We start from the raw sequence: 16,068 nt of genomic DNA, 5'->3' as shown, positions 1-16,068 counted from the left end.
TCTCTTTCTAAACAAAAAGGAACATAACAGACCAAGTGTAATGCTAACCCTTTTCAAAGGAAGAACCCACCACATATTACCAGGACCCTAAGGCAGAACAAACTATATAAATCAATAAGCCATCAATCAACACGACTTTGCCAATGGTGAACATAGACACAGAGGTAAAAAAAAGTTGGCTTTGGGGGGAAAAAGCTTTTAGGTGAGAAAGTCAATGATTTTTACACAAACCCCTTCAAAGCAGTGGCATCTGCAGTCCCACTTTTAGTTTTGCCATTATCTGAAGGTACAATCAACAGTGGCACTAATATTTACAATATTCTAAATTCCTATTGGTATAGTAAACTAAGATACAAAAATATGCACAGTCCACATTGTGTATAAATGAAACTTCATTTGCAGTCATTTTCCTTTATGCAAGCAAAAGTCTCCTTAAAATTAAAATCTTTGTTTCAACAGAGATCTGGCAAAGAGCGTGGCAAATAAGCTGAGGGGTTCATAAGCATCTTAGGGTGTCTATTGTTGAATGTTATTCTTGTCAAAGAATATGGAAAGACATAATCATGAGCTTTGGCTTTACATTGCGGAAGATTCACTCATCGTGATAGAATTAAACAACATGTCTATAATCATACAGTTTATGCCCAGCTTTAGCTAGTAAACAAAACATTCAAAACTATGTTGAGTTTTGTAGAAATATGACTGCACAACCTGACAATCAACTATTTTTTCAGATTGGATGTGCAATCACTGACCATACTTTTAAATGATTTTATAATAAGCTCCAAATTACAAAAATAATTTGATCATACATCCACAGAAGTGACCTGACTTCTACTGCAGGGTGAAGTGACTCAATGTGAAACATTCCCATTATACAGAAATAACATACCTAAGACAGCCTTAACATTACGATCAGACTACAAACCTGTGAAATAAATACGTTTGTATCTTAATTTTTACAACTCAGGGATAAATAAGGCCAAATAAATATTCAGTTTGTATAATTGCATTACAATACCACAACTATAACAACTCCAACTTTTAAAAAAAAAAAAGGCATTTGCTTCCCATTTAAGATATTGATGCAAAAATTGAGCCCAGTACAAATATTGTGATTATTAAATGCAACTCCAGCTGTGGAGACAATGATTTTTAAATGACTGTTTTGTCTCCATTTAGATTTCTTCCAGAATAATGCAAAGTCAGTGTGTACTCTGACATTATTGTTACAAAATGCTTTTGAAATTGCCATGTCAGTGACTTAAAAAGTGATTCTCTTGCTTTTGTTTGGGCAGAGTTAGAGACTTTTTTTTGTAATAACACAGAGTTTTATAGATATTGATGTAGTAGCGCGGCGTGTGAAGAAACAGTATAACTGCAGTAATGATGACAGAAACCAGTGCAGCTGACAACATAAAGCTGGTGATAGAGGAGATGAACTGCCTTGGAGAACAATAAGCTATGTGGGTACGTGGACATATGCGCAAATAGGTGTGTATGTGTGTATGTGTGTGTGTGTGTATGTGTGTATGTGTAAATAGCTTACAGCCTCTCATCCCCTTTTATTTTCCATGTAAAAGCGCCCAGTCAGCAGGAGTTAGTGTGGATCCCCCAGCTTGGATAGTTTTCTCCCTAGACACACACACTTCCCACCGAAAGGCAAAACCTGACTGCTGAATATTGTCCATATTTCATGTAAATGGTGTTTACCAATGCTTCTTCCACATTATATCCTTTTTTTTTTTTTTGCCCTTTCATCCTTCCTCCGAAAGCCACCATCAAAATAGAAATAAGAGTCCTTTCCTGCGTTTGCTTGGCTGTTTATGGCTCTAATAATTTGTTGTCTTTTAAATTCGCATTTTTTTGTTCATCTAGCCCTTTTTGTCCTTGATAGAATACAAAGCCTTAGACCACAACAAGATGCAAAGCAAGCAATTATGCAAGCATGTCAAATTTAGTATATATATTTATGAATGATTTCAAATTATCTTGACCCTCTTGACCTTCCCTTTACTACCCCCTTTCAGGACAAATTTTTACAGAAAAAGAATTTAAAATCAAAATCAATCAATCAAAATTATCTAGAGGGGAGATTGCCAGTAAATGTATTAATTGCATTTATTGTCTCCAGTGGATGAACAATACATTTTGGACACCCCTCAGGTCAAGGTCAACTCATGTCAACTTAGTGTAACAGATATTTAAAAGTGGTGTTTACATGACGTAGTCTGCCGTTGCTGACACATACATGCTTGCCAGAGGAAGAACTTGAATTACTTTTGGACTTATGCTACACTCTAAGAATAGCAAAAACTCTTTTCTATTGGGGGTTGCAAGGGGCTGCTGGTTCCACCAAAGTACCAAGGCCACATTTTGAGAAAATATGCAGTCTTGAAAATAAAGTCATAATATTTTGATTAAAAAGACTTTAAGAGAACTAAGTCATTTCCGATTGTTTCTTCTTCATTTTTTGAAGAAAAACTTTGCTGAAGGAATGCAATAGACTAAATCCTTCAACTACTTCAACTTCTCTCAAATGACAATTTTTACACTCTATTTTAAATAAGAGGGAAGGGAAAGATAGCTCATGTTGAGGTGCAATTAAAATCCCAATTCCACCAATGTAAATCTCTTCTTCTACAAAGAATTGATTACCCCTCTCTATGCATGACACATAAATCCCAACCACTTGCAAACTGACACCATTCATGCTGATCAATAGGACTAGTGCTTCTGCTACTAATCAATTATATAAATAATGAGACAGACTAACACAGCAGACACTGCCTACCCCTCTCCCACCATTCCAGACATTGTAAATTGTGTCTTATAGTCCAGTGTGTAACGTTAAGGACGGGGGTCTCAAACTCAAATTGGCAAGAAAGCACAATATTCTGAAAATATTGCCATTATTAACATCATATTTTAAGCCCTGTTATGTAACTTTTCTACCTTAAAATCACAGCTTCAAAATCCTTTGATGTTGAGGGTGAATGGTGCCTCTGTCATTCCTACTCTTGTTCATGTACTATTTAACTTTTGGCTCGGAACAAGTGAGAAACGCTTCACAGCAGTAGTCACACACCATCAACTATATCAGTGATTTTAGTGAACTGGATCATTTTTTTATGGAGAAAATGTTTTCTGATCTCTGTCATTTATAGAATTTCCTGACAGACAGTGTAGTAACTGCTGCCAAATGTAGCTGCTGTTAGCTAGTTAGCTTATCTGTATTACCATGGACACCCGGGACTGGGTGCCCAGAGCACCAGGGGGTGAGTGTTGGTGTTTATACTGGTAGCACAGGAGCTTTGGACCGCCAGGATGACGCTGACAGACAGCAAGCTGGCCTTCTTGCTCTTGGACTATTAAAGGACCGGTGTGTAGGATTTAGTGGCATCCAGCGCTGAAGTTTTAGATTGTAACTGACTGAACACCGCTTGCATCTGTATTTGATGACCTAGGAATGAGAAAGGGCCCTGAAGTGTGTTAGAAAAATGGTGGCCAAAATGTGATTTGTCCGTTCTGCTGTAGAAACATGGTGGTTCAACGTCTGTAGATAAAAATGGCTCATTCTAAGGTAACAAAAACACAACAATTCCTGTATTCAGGTGATTATACACTAATAAAAACATACCTGTGAATAATATATTCCATTTCTGCCAATAGATGCTGCAAAATGTTACACACTGGACCTTTAAGTTAAATTTATATTTATATTTTATATAATAATAATATTTTATATACATTTTATATCATCTTTGTTGCTCGCAGCCAAACAATAGATGAAGTTCTAGGTGTGTTAAATCCTGTTTATGAACCATATGTCTTGCAAACCCAACTTTTTCTATTTACACTTTGGAGGTATGAGAGTGACCGGCCCCTGAGTGTCCCATGTGGGCACTCTGAGTTTGACAAAAGAGGTTTTGGCTTTCATTCTTGATGGTAAAAAACATCTTTAGTATTTGTTAGTATTAATTACCTCTAAAATACATGGCACCAGCCTTAACCACAGCAACAGGATTCCTTTCATATCCACCAATACCTGATACATATACCTGAGCTGCAATCAATGGAGAGCATACACTATATAAATAGCTGTATATGTGGCATGCCTCACTGTACCTTACACATAATCAATATTGCTAAGGCAACTGCACAACATCAAAAGGCATGCAGGTTCAGGATAAAAACTTGTTGACAAACAAGGTGTTTGTTGCCTACAACGTGACTGCATAGAAAATGCAATTGTCCCTATGTGCAGAAAATTCTACATGTATTGGAGCAAAATGGCCAGGGAGGGATTATTCATGTTAAATGTAGAGTAAGAAAGAAAGAAAAAAGACAGACAGACAGACAGACAGACAGACAGAAAGAAAACCCTCAATAACCTCAATGTCTGAAAAAGAGCGACACACACACACACACACACACACACCTACACACACTCAGCTAAGAAAACACATTTAAGCCCCCCTTAAGGCAAGTCCAGTCAAGTTCATCTGGCACTTAATGTGTAGCCATTAGTAAACTGATCTGTGAATGGGAATTTGCGCATGATGAGTGTATATGTACATGGGTACATGGGAAACTGGCCTGACACAGGGACTTCCCTGAGTTTGAGTTTCAAACATATTTTCATAGCTGTATGTGTGTCTATTTTCCAGTGTGTGAAACATTCCTTCAAGCCACCTAACCGCTTGACCCCAAAGCTGCCTGTGTGTGTGTGTTCATTATACAGATAGACATATGGGAGATTGCTGTCACACGATCCAGTTTCTACTTACGAAAGAGACAAAAAGAACAAAAAGGTCCATTTATCTATTTTGCTGTGTTTAGACATTTAAGGTAAACCATTTCTTCTGTAGAGAGGGACTCTTCGGAACACAGATGTTGATGAAAACTCCTATATAAACACACACATTGCAACACAGTGAGCATGCAGTTCAGGTTAGGCACTTAGTGGTTAGGGAGAGAACCATATTTGACAAAAGATGTGTGAGGACTGTCCGAGTTGATTTCCTCAGTTTAGTCTGTGAGGGAGATGCAAGCACACATATTTTTTCTTCAATTTCCTTTTCCCCAGGTGCCAGTATTAAGTTTCATCAAGTTTTAACTTACAGTTTTTTCTGGACTGGCCTTTAATTAAAATATACGTCACTATCTCTTACAAAACTATGTCACAGTTTATGCAGAACTCAATAATAAAGTAGGCCTTGTTAAGAAGGCAAACAGCTTCAAAAAAGAATGCCTGCACACTGAAATTATGCCCCAAAAATATTTATTTAGTACATCTACACTGTTTTGGTGTTTTATTAATCAGGTATTCATACCTATGAACCTATGAATAACCAATGAAGATGCAATGTTGAAATGTTGTCTCAGATATGAATACCTGATGAGAATAATACCAAAATGTAATAGGTATGAATACCCAATGAACATGTAATGTTGAGACGTGGTAGCCGGCACAAATATCTCATGAAGTAATGCTGAAGATGTAGCTAAAGTCAAAATGTAGCAGGTACAAATACCTATGGAAGCCTTGAGAGGCAACTGGGGAAAAAAATCTTAGAAATACATTTTCTAAGTCAAAGTGTAACTAACCAACTCAATTCTGCAAGCTCTCTTTCCCCCAGCACATGTAAAAATGCAGCAGAGAGAATCATACGGTGGGTGTGATCTTGCAGCTACGGAGTTTGTTAGGAGAGTTGTAATACCGGCCAGAGTGTCAGACTGTCTATCACTCAGTGTAGTGGGAATACAGAAAGTGGTAGTCAGAGCTAACAGAGCTAACCAGCCATGACCAGCTGCTGTCAGACTCTCCATGTCCTCTCTGGGAAGTTCGCTGGAGCTTTAAGAGTCACTAGAAGCACATTCACTGCTGTTTGTTAAGTTTCTTTGTTGTACCCATGTTGTAACGTTAGCTAAGCTAGCAGCTCAGCGAGAGTAATTCTGTGTATGTCAGTATGGCTACGTAGCAGGCCATACCAAAGTGTAGTTATTTTATAGCCTAATGTTACCTTTTTAGCTTTGGGAATTGCAATTAGGCTTCAAACATTATAAAAGTGATGAGTCATTTGTGAAGATTATCTTGCTCAATAGAACGTGTAAGTATCATAAACCTTTTATCACAGGCCTTATTTTCTACAATAATCCAAAATCAAGTGGAAAAATCCTGTTGGCTTTTTGTCCTAGGAACCAGGACAACACTTACTTCCAGGTTGGCCTACAAAAACATGTAATCCCTGCTGCAGAGGGCAAGAGCTGTATTTCACTGGCTCTGAGGGATGTGACAACTAAAATACTGCAGCAGTTAGTAGTAACTATCAAAATGCCCCTCATACACCTCCACAAAATAATTACTGCCTTAAAGGTATTCATTTACACCACGTGATCACTTTACAGCTGGATGCGCACATGTGCACAAGCATACGTGCCTGTGTGATTTTGGGGGTGGCATGTCCTGGCAAGACATGGGGACATTTTCTCTTTTGCCTGAAGGAGGGGGTTGAAAGAAGAAGACAGAACAGCGTGGTTACAGAGGGATGACATTGGCTTGTCCTAACACTTCTCCAGTCATGTGAAAGCTTCTGTCTGTGTGTCATATAGAGATGAGGTGTGTGTACTGTCATTAGATATGCCATAGATTACTGACACAATAACAAAGCTTTTGCATGTGTGTGTGGATGACAGAAGGAAATTCATGCACGACATTGGCAATGAATGTACATAAGAGCATAACCCTTAGCCAAAGCTACACTCACCACACACACACACACACACACACACACACACACACACACACACACACACACACACACACACTGACAGTGACACAGAGAGAGGTTTCGCTTGAATACACACCTGTCCTTTCGCTCTATGGTACACAGCACATAGCCTGACCACAGGCCATGCTCTGTGTGTGTGTGGTGGGTGCATGTGTCAAAGTGCCTCCAGGGTATTCATGTACACAGACAGCTCCTCACAGGCCAAAAGTCCTGTACAACAGCCATACTTTCTTTCTGTCCCTCTGTTGTTGTTATTTTATTCTGTACTTCTCTTTTTCATTCATTCTTTTTTGATGGCTAGCTCTCTGTTTTTCAGTCTTGCCCCCTTCATTCTCTCTCCTTCTCTCCCCAGGGTTCTCTCTCTTTTGACCCATAGGAGGAATAAATCTGCATGATTTTCCTTCAGAAATGTCCCCAGATGTGGCGTGTCAGTGTGTCAGATTGTGGCGTGTCAGTGGGTGTCTCAGTGTTTGCATGTGGACACGTGTGTGTGCATGCATAAGTGAATGTGTGAGTGTGTGTTGAGTGTTTTAATAGAACAAATAAAGGCAATAATGTGAATGAGGATTATTTCATATATTATCTAGGCTATAACCTTGATGCCAACTGCCTAAAAAACTACTGCCCCATCTCCAAGCTTCCTTTTATTTCTAAAGTTCTGGAAAAAGCTGTTCTGTCACAGCTTATTCCTTTTCTGACCACTCACAACCTACTAGAACCTTTTCAATCAGGTTTCAGACCCCTTCATAGCACCGAAACAACCCTGCTTAAAGTAACTAATGAATTGCTTCTCACACTAGACTCAGGTGATAATGCCATCCTCATATTACTGGATCTTAGTGCCGCCTTCGACACCGTTGATCACAACAACCTCCTCACCCGCCTTGATCAGCAGGTGGGCATTAGGGAGACTGCACTACTCTGGTTCCGCTCCTATCTCAAACATAGGACTTTCTCTGTGTCTATTGGTCAGTTTTTCTGGCTAACAACTTGCTCCAGCTAAATAGTGACAAGATAGAAGTCATCATTTTTGGTCCTCCCAAGGCAAGATGCACTGTAGTGCAAAACTTAGGTCAGCTCACCCCATCTTTCAAACCCTATGCCAGAAACCTGGGTGTCATTCTCGACTCTGAACTCTGCTTTGACAAACAGATTAGCTCTGTTATCAAAAATAGTTCTTACCAGCTCAGAATGATCTCCCGCTTCAAATCTTTCCTATCTCACAATGACCTTGATAAAGTTATCCATGCCTTTATTACATCACGGCTGGATTATTGCAATTCCCTCCACCTTGGCCTCCCCCAATCCTCACTTAGACGTCTGCAGCTGGTCCAAAACGCAGCTGCGCGTCTTCTAACTGGCACCAGGAGGCGTGAGCACATCACCCCCATTCTGGCCTCCTTGCATTGGCTCCCAGTTCATTTTAGGATTCAGTTCAAAGTTTTATTATTTGTTTTTAGGGCACTAAATGGGCTGGCCCCAATATACATAGCTGACCTTGTACAGCCCTACTCTGTTCAAAGGTCCCTGAGATCCTCAAATAAAAGGCTTTTGCATGTACCATCTTCAAGGCTCAATCAGTGGGGTAATGGAGCTTTTGCAGTTGCTGCTCCACCTCTGTGGAACCAGCTCCCCCTGGATATTAGATCTGCCCCCTCCATTTCTGCCTTTAAATCCAGGCTAAAAACCCACTTTTACTCCCTGGCCTTCCTTGTTCCCTAACCCTATACTCCTGCTCATCCTATGTATTTCTGTGTTGTGTGCCCTAATTTTGAAGGTTTCCTTTTATTCATGTTTTATAGAATTATTGACTATTTGTCCAATGTGTTTTTCTGTATTATTTGTCTTTTTAGTTATCCACTGTACAGCACTTTGGTCAGTTTATACTGTGTTTAAATGTGCTTTATAAATTAAATTTACTTACTTACTATAACCTGGTTTGAAAACTTGCATGATCTTTTATTATTGGTGTTATGTCAATATCAAATAAAATACATATTTTAATGCAAGTTTGAAAGCCTGAAAAAATAATTTAAAATCAATTAATACATTGAAAACAAAAAACAGTACTTCTTTGGCCTCAGAAGGAAATATTGGAAGAAATTATGTCTTCACACTGGCTTCAGGTTAAAGTTTGCCAAGTGCAGAGAAATTGCATAAGCTGTCAGTCTCAGGCAGGGTATGAATGCCTCAGGCTTAAACCCAAATGTTCAGGCCTGTGCAGGGCTCTGGTAGAGTGGCCTATGACGTATACAGTGTATGAAGCTGGTGGGAGAGCACTGCTGTCAGGCAGTGTGTAGTTCAGCTGTCATGTGTAATTCTTCCAGTTTCTGAGTCCTTGGCAGAATCTGTGAATGCAATGGCTGTTCACTAATACTAGAACACTAATAATCCTATACAGCTGTGATTTGGGCCAATAACTGAGTAAGGTTAAACTAGTGTAGACATAATACTGTAATATACAGTATATGTAGTAAGGTTTTATCTCTGTCTAACAACATGTTATCATCCCAACTCAACTCAAAAGTTTGAGATCCACAAATGTTTATTCAACAAGCCTACTTAGCTGTCTGCCATCACATCAACTAACCTATTGTTACCACAATTGCAAGACCTAGTGGTTTCATCATTGCCACAAAACAGCAACTTGGCATGGAAGAATGTGGCATTGGAAAGATATTTAACGTGTCTCAATTTCCTTTCACCTAAATGATGTGCATAGGTCTGTGACTGACTGATGAAAGGCTGATGCAAGTCTTCCAAAAGATGTTAAACATATCGTTCTGTGTGTGCAGGGAGATTTTCTAAAACATGGACAGGACAGTCGGAAGGTACAAATCATCTCTGATATGTTCAACCATTTTCCATGTTGGTTTTTATTGCCTATTTTATTTATTTTATTTTTTATATTGAAAATAGAATAGTGTGAAAAATATTAAAATTACATGATAAGAGAAAATAACATTATCTTTCTGATATAATGCAATGCAATACAAAAGTCCAGCAATAAACACCACTTTCTACACACAAGATAATAATCAGCTTGTACATTGAAAACAACTTCTATTGATAACAATACTGAACAGCATATAATAAACAGAGGATAGCAAATTCAGAAATAGACAGCATGCTCTCTTACGCTTGTGAGCGCTTAATGTTACAATATCAATGAAATGGCTAATAGGCAGTTACACAGTTACACTCAAACCAAGACATACGATCAAAATCAATCAGATTAATGAAATGTGCACAGCGGCCAATTTTGTTCTTACCACTGTGTATAAGTTAGTGAATAAGAATCATTCAAAAATTGAGAGGTGCATGGCATGGTGCACAATATTTTTAATTAATACTGTCATGCCGCCTCTATTCTCTATATGAGGACAAATATTTGCCTAGAGGTGTGTCATGGAGAAAGTGGTCAATCAGTCAATAATAAGTTTCCCCGGTGTGGGATCAATAAAATCTATCTTATCTTTTGAAACTTTATTTATATAGCACCTTTCAGACAAATCAAATGAAGTTCAAAGTGATTTACAAGAGCTTGACAAGATGAAGATTGTAAAAATAAAAGGATTTAGAGACTAATGCATGCCAAAACAACCAAAAGAAGTTTATTAAATAATAAGACTACCATAAAAGAGGAGTACTTAAAATAATAAAAGATAGCAATAATAACAACAATAACAATAAATAAGAAAATACTACACAAAATAAATGTATTATAGTAAAACAGTAAAATGTTAATAAGAAAAAATAGAGTGAAATAAACACTAAATAAAAATTAAATAAGTACAAATACAAAATATTAAACATTATATATTAAAAAAAACTACATAAAAGCCAGACTGAATAGATTTAAGAATATCAATATTTTCTGTGCCTAAAGTTGTTATATTTATCAAATATATTATATATTATATTTATTTTAATTATGACAGTAATTGATGTGGATGAAAGGGTGTCACTTTCCTTGGTTATTTAATACATTGTACACATACAATGTTATCTATTGAAGCCTTTTTTTATTGAATGCAGTTTTATTATGCTATGCATTTAGTTAAAATGTGTGTGTGCCATTTTCTAAGAAACCCGGGCTTTCTGTGAGTGTACACATGGTCTGAGGCAGTTCTAAATTTGTTTGCAGAGTACAAAATCAAATTAGAAAATATTAATGATTCTGGATTTGTGCGTACAATTGTTTGCACGCACGGTTTAAGCACGATTTTGTGTAAACACACTGTTGGTGAATGAAGATCATTGTGCATGAACTCTGACACTGTAGCAGCTAAACCTCTGGATGGAACAAACATTACATTAACTTTAAACAACTTCATGAGCTGCCTGGAGGGCACTCAGCTTAACAATGTGGTCATATACATTACATACATACCTATTCTACATGTGAACACAAGGGCAGATAACATGTCCACTTAGTTTGTTTTCATTCAGACACAAGCAATTGAAGAATTCAGTTTAGTAAACTGGAAAACTCAGTCCTTGACAACTTATTACTGCTTCATTTGCTACTTTAACTCCAGTGTCCTCTCTAGCACTAACTTGCTCACCAATTAGCCACAGCCACACAAGGAGCACATGCAGGGGAGGGGACACTCTGATGCACATCACATGATCGAGTCCTCTGTCTCCACAGAGTCTCTTAAACCATTAATATAGAGTTGAATGAACTCCTCTAACACTGTTCAAATTTAACAGCAGTATTTATTACAGTACTGTGTGAATGATCATTTCCTGATCACTCACACAGTAGAGGATTTTATATTATTATGATTGTTTTTCTTGTTTTAACGTTGGTAGTAATAATATAGGCTACATTTCCCCAGTTATTTAGCTTGCTTGGGAACACATTTTTTTAGGACTCTCAGACAGGCTTCCATGGCCCTGTTCCGAACATATGTGTCCCTACCATATAAGCCCAGATGCCAATTTCCATAATGCACCAAGCTTTGTACTTTTTGGTCTTGTTTGCACTAACCACACACCTTGAATTGCTGAGTAAACAAATGTACAATTATAAACATCTAACTGTGATGTCTTCTGAACCTCGCTGTTTTCTTTAATGAATATCTTTTTTTGGCCTCCCTTCGTTATGGCCAACAAATGTTAGTATGGCCGGTCATAACACACCTAAAACGAATTCTTGTGAACATATTTCAGAAGCATACTGATCTCAGTGCTGGGTGCATGTAGAAAACAATACTTGAGTGACCCAGGCGAAAACGTACTTGTTCGTCTTTTATTTGGCACAAAATTAACAACTGAACTCACAGATGTGTCCTGATTGTTTCCCCAGAAGGTTTAGTCCCGAGTCGCCACTACAACTCCAGCTGAGACAAGCATATCGACTATTACACTGTTTGCTTTTTTTTTAAACGCACAATTTGTTCTTTATTGATCAGTTAAAAGGTTATGTAGTTACAACACTCTTCTGTATTTTGAAGCACTAATTTAACTCACTGAATGATATTTCTGTTAAGACTTTTAAAATGGCTGTTACATTCTCTTTTCTGTACAGACCAGTGTTCTTCAAATGTTCCTTAGAACAGGGTCAGTGTAGATGTATTCCCTTTTTCAAAAACGGAATACTTCACTGACACAGCCAACTTTCTTCAGGCAGGAATACCATTTTTATGTGTTTAGAGTAGTAATATAATTTATTACAAAATATAATTAAATATATTGTTTTATTTGTATTTGAACACTGTTCACCATATCTTACATATAAAAAATAAAATAGTGATCATTGTTTTTTTTTATTTGTTCATCCTAGCATTGAGAAGGGAAATACTAGGAGGGAAATAACAACAATTTACAGCTCTTAACCCACTGTGACAGGGCATAGCTACTTACTGGATTTGTGGTTTGTGGGTGACATTGCAATGTTTATTTTTGCTCAGAAACACTCTCTCTAGTGTATCCATCAAAATGTATTATGTAAGTCTAAATAATTCTGAGAAGTAACCAAAGCCAGTGGAAATTAAAATCATAATATCTTGACGGTCTCTTAGAAGTATTGTATGATCACTACCAAGTCGTTGCTTTGAGGTGACACGTTCTCATTATAATCATTCCCGGATGATGTGTTTCATATGTATTATGCAACATAATGCTTTTCTCAAATACTATTCACATCTGAAATTAATAACTAAACCAGAACATAAAGTCATTTTATGCTCATACATGAGAATGGCCTTAGACTACAGAAAGTTTAGTAATCACTTTAGTTTCCAGTTATGTTCTGGTTAACCAGCTAGAGGTTCTATCTTTCATTTTCTCAGAACAATAAATATGCATGTATTATACTGTGTTTAAGGATGTTGACTTTGGCAATGCAGTGACCCACAAACAGCTTCAGGGGAATCAGTCTCTCCTATGTGTGTGTTTGTGCATGCACTCTAAAAAGTAATTCAGTGGACCTATTGTCAATACTCAAATAAATGATTGCAAGATAATACTTCGAATTTATTGATTTAAATAAACCTTTTAAGTTGCAATAATAATAATAATAATAACAACATTATTTTGATATGTTGTGTTGACATAAATTAAGAAGAAAAACTAGTTGGAGCAAGTTCATTATTATGAAACAAAAGGACTTATTTGAATGTCCATTCCACTGCTTTGCCGTTCTATATTTTGATAATATAAACTAATCTGGCTGTATGGCCATTTATATAGAAACATGAATGTGTTTTGCTTGTATGTAGACTGTCAGACTGAAAAAAGACCACCTCATTAACTGGGTGTCTTACTATATAAGCAACGTGCTGCTCTCTCTCTCTCTCTCCCGCCGTCACCCGTCACAGTCAGGGCATACAGTTCAGAGTCACGGCTGACCCCCCCACCACCCCACAACAACCGCCCGTACCGATCGTTCATGTACACACACACACACACACACACACGCACACACAGTAACTCGCGCACGCCGGCACACCGGTAGAGACGTCAGGATTGGACGCAGCAGGGGATCCCCAGCATTCCGTTTCTGCCTCGCTTGGCGTATCATCATCTTTTACCGGGAGGAGATGAGCTGCCTCACACTTGCAGAGGGCAGCAATAAAAGAGGACGGTCTCCGTTTTACCGGAGCGCGCTCTCTCGCTGCCTCTCTCTCTCTCTCTCTCTCTCTCTCTCTCTCTCGTTCTCCCCTTCCCGTGCTGCAGAGACTGTTCCTCCTGTAGCTGTCGCGTGCGGCCGGGACAGCGCGAGGAAAGAGCAAAGGGGAAAAGGTGTTTCACCACCTGCGCGATTTATTTTTGACAAGGAAAGGACGCTTTGGACGAGAAAGAATCACGGTTCCATTAACTCCGTATTAGTTTAATTGTAGTTTTCCAGTTGTAGACACGGGAGTATCGACCGTTTCATCTGTCTTCATAAACGACATTTCACGTGCGCGTCGTTCTGACAGCCGCTCGTGCAGCGCTGCTGTGGACGCAGTATCCTCGAGCCTCTCTGCTTAGGTCTGGCACAGGGCTGTAAAAGAAACAAAAAAAAACCAACACTTTTTTCCGTCTTTAGAATTAATCTCAGTGGGAACAACCCAGTTAGAAACGCTACTAAACTAGTAAAAAGGACAGTGCATCAATTATGGTGTTCTTTTCTAGTCGTTTCTTTGTTTTTTTTGTTTTTTTTCCATTTTCACCGTTAAGACTGACAAGCTAAAAAAGTGGAAGAAGTTTTTGTGGGTAAAAAGTGGAAGAAAACAACCGACTACACGACGGTGGTCGTGAACAAGGAGAGGCGAGGATCAAACGAACAGGTAGGAGAACAAACACTACGCTACTCATGGAAGGAAAAAAAAGACAGAAAGTACATTTAATGAAGCACGTTGTGTTTATCTGAGTATCGGAGCCTTTCTGACTGGCTTTACTTGTAGGCTATCCACGACAGATATCATTCTCTCCGTTAAAAATGGGAGGTCACTGCTGCTTGGCATGTCGATACGAGCCACACAAGGCACGTTTTGAGAGGATTAACACGTCCTCAGCCGCTGAGAAAAACAAGCAGACACCACTTGTTTAATACAGTTGGAACTTTTCTACCTGGTTCGCTCCTGATTACAACTGTCTCGTAGCTACGAGTGCACGAGACGTTGAAGCGGTTGTAAAAGTTGGTTTTATTTAAAAAGCCAAAGCGCCTCAAAGCGAACCATATGCCGAATGGTTCCCCGTTTACAAAAGATTTAGAAAATGTCTGTTAATTCACTCTGTACGGTACCGTTGCCGTTAAGCTGGGGTTGATTCAGTTTGCTATATTTATTTTGAATGGATATCATGGTTTTCTCTACCGATCTTTAGATTTGGTTTGTGGATGGATGCGACGTACACGACGTGTTTTATTGTCAACAGTTACTTGCAAATTCTAGAGATCAGTTTTGAGATATTAATAAAATCGTAGGCAAATAAAGGCGATGGATTTCATACAATAGCTCTGTTACATTATTGTATATGGAGGGAGATTTAAAGGTCAGCTGGGAGAAGAGGGGCTCGGTTTTGGAGTGGGCTGAACAAAAGAGGGGAAAAAAGAAAACTCAGGTTGAGTTATTTAGCCTTGAAAAACGTATGCCTATCTATCACAATAGGGAAAACACTGCTATTTGTGTGTGCTTATTAACTTGGTTGTGTTATTTCATTTTAGAACTGCAGAAATACTGTAATAGAGGTGAGAGTCAAACCTATTATTATAACTGTCATTCTCCTGCAGTCAGTAATTGAGTAAATCTTTTGTGAATTAAATAACACTGAAATGAAAACGTTCCTCTTTTGAGTGTCCCTGCATACTTTGAATAACCGCTGGCATATAATATGACAGAGTCTTACAGTTGTGACCTCCGTTATGGCATTGATTACAAATTGAAAGAGTGCCTGCATTTGTGAACTTACCCACTGATTGTGGTACATTTGGAGGAATTGTGGTGTGAGTGTGGGGAAGGTGTGTGTGAAAGGTAAAGGTAGTGTCAATTGGTTGAAAAAAACTGGTATGAAATACTGTAACCTCAGAATTTCCCACTTCAGTGAAATCGGCGAGGTAGACGCTGCCTGGCTTTCTATCTCCTTCACATCTTCCCTGTCTCTTGCATTTCTACCAGCACTGTTTTGGTAGTAACCCATGAAGGTCCTGTGTATAATATTGTCCTCATGTAAAATGTACAGTAGGTTTTTGTGCACTTGCGTAGTATTTTAAAATACACACTCTATTTAGAATTTTTCTGTCACTTTATTGGTGAACCCACCCACTGCTTTGACCCATGTA

The 16,068-nt window shown here is 38.3% G+C and overlaps 1 protein-coding gene across 8 annotated transcripts in view; it reads left to right on the top strand.

The window, feature by feature from the left end:
- The window catches only part of LOC127355461 (teneurin-3), a 361,742-nt gene that overhangs the window by 23,856 nt on the left and 321,818 nt on the right, over positions 1 to 16,068 (top strand). For 4 of the 8 annotated variants that reach the window (XM_051386371.1, XM_051386367.1, XM_051386362.1 and 1 more), the window contains exon 1: positions 13,862 to 14,575. The exons of 1 other annotated variant lie outside the window; for it this stretch is intronic. The gene's annotated coding sequence lies outside the window, so the exon portion shown is untranslated. Of the gene's footprint in view, positions 1 to 13,861; positions 14,576 to 16,068 lie in introns of those variants that run through there. 3 more of the 8 variants (XM_051386372.1, XM_051386370.1, XM_051386368.1) reach the window with 1 other exon arrangement.

The sequence above is a fragment of the Dicentrarchus labrax genome, unplaced genomic scaffold (genome assembly GCF_905237075.1).
Source record: "Dicentrarchus labrax unplaced genomic scaffold, dlabrax2021, whole genome shotgun sequence".
Taxonomy (NCBI): domain Eukaryota; kingdom Metazoa; phylum Chordata; class Actinopteri; family Moronidae; genus Dicentrarchus; species Dicentrarchus labrax.
This window is presented reverse-complemented; position numbering and strand designations above follow the sequence as displayed.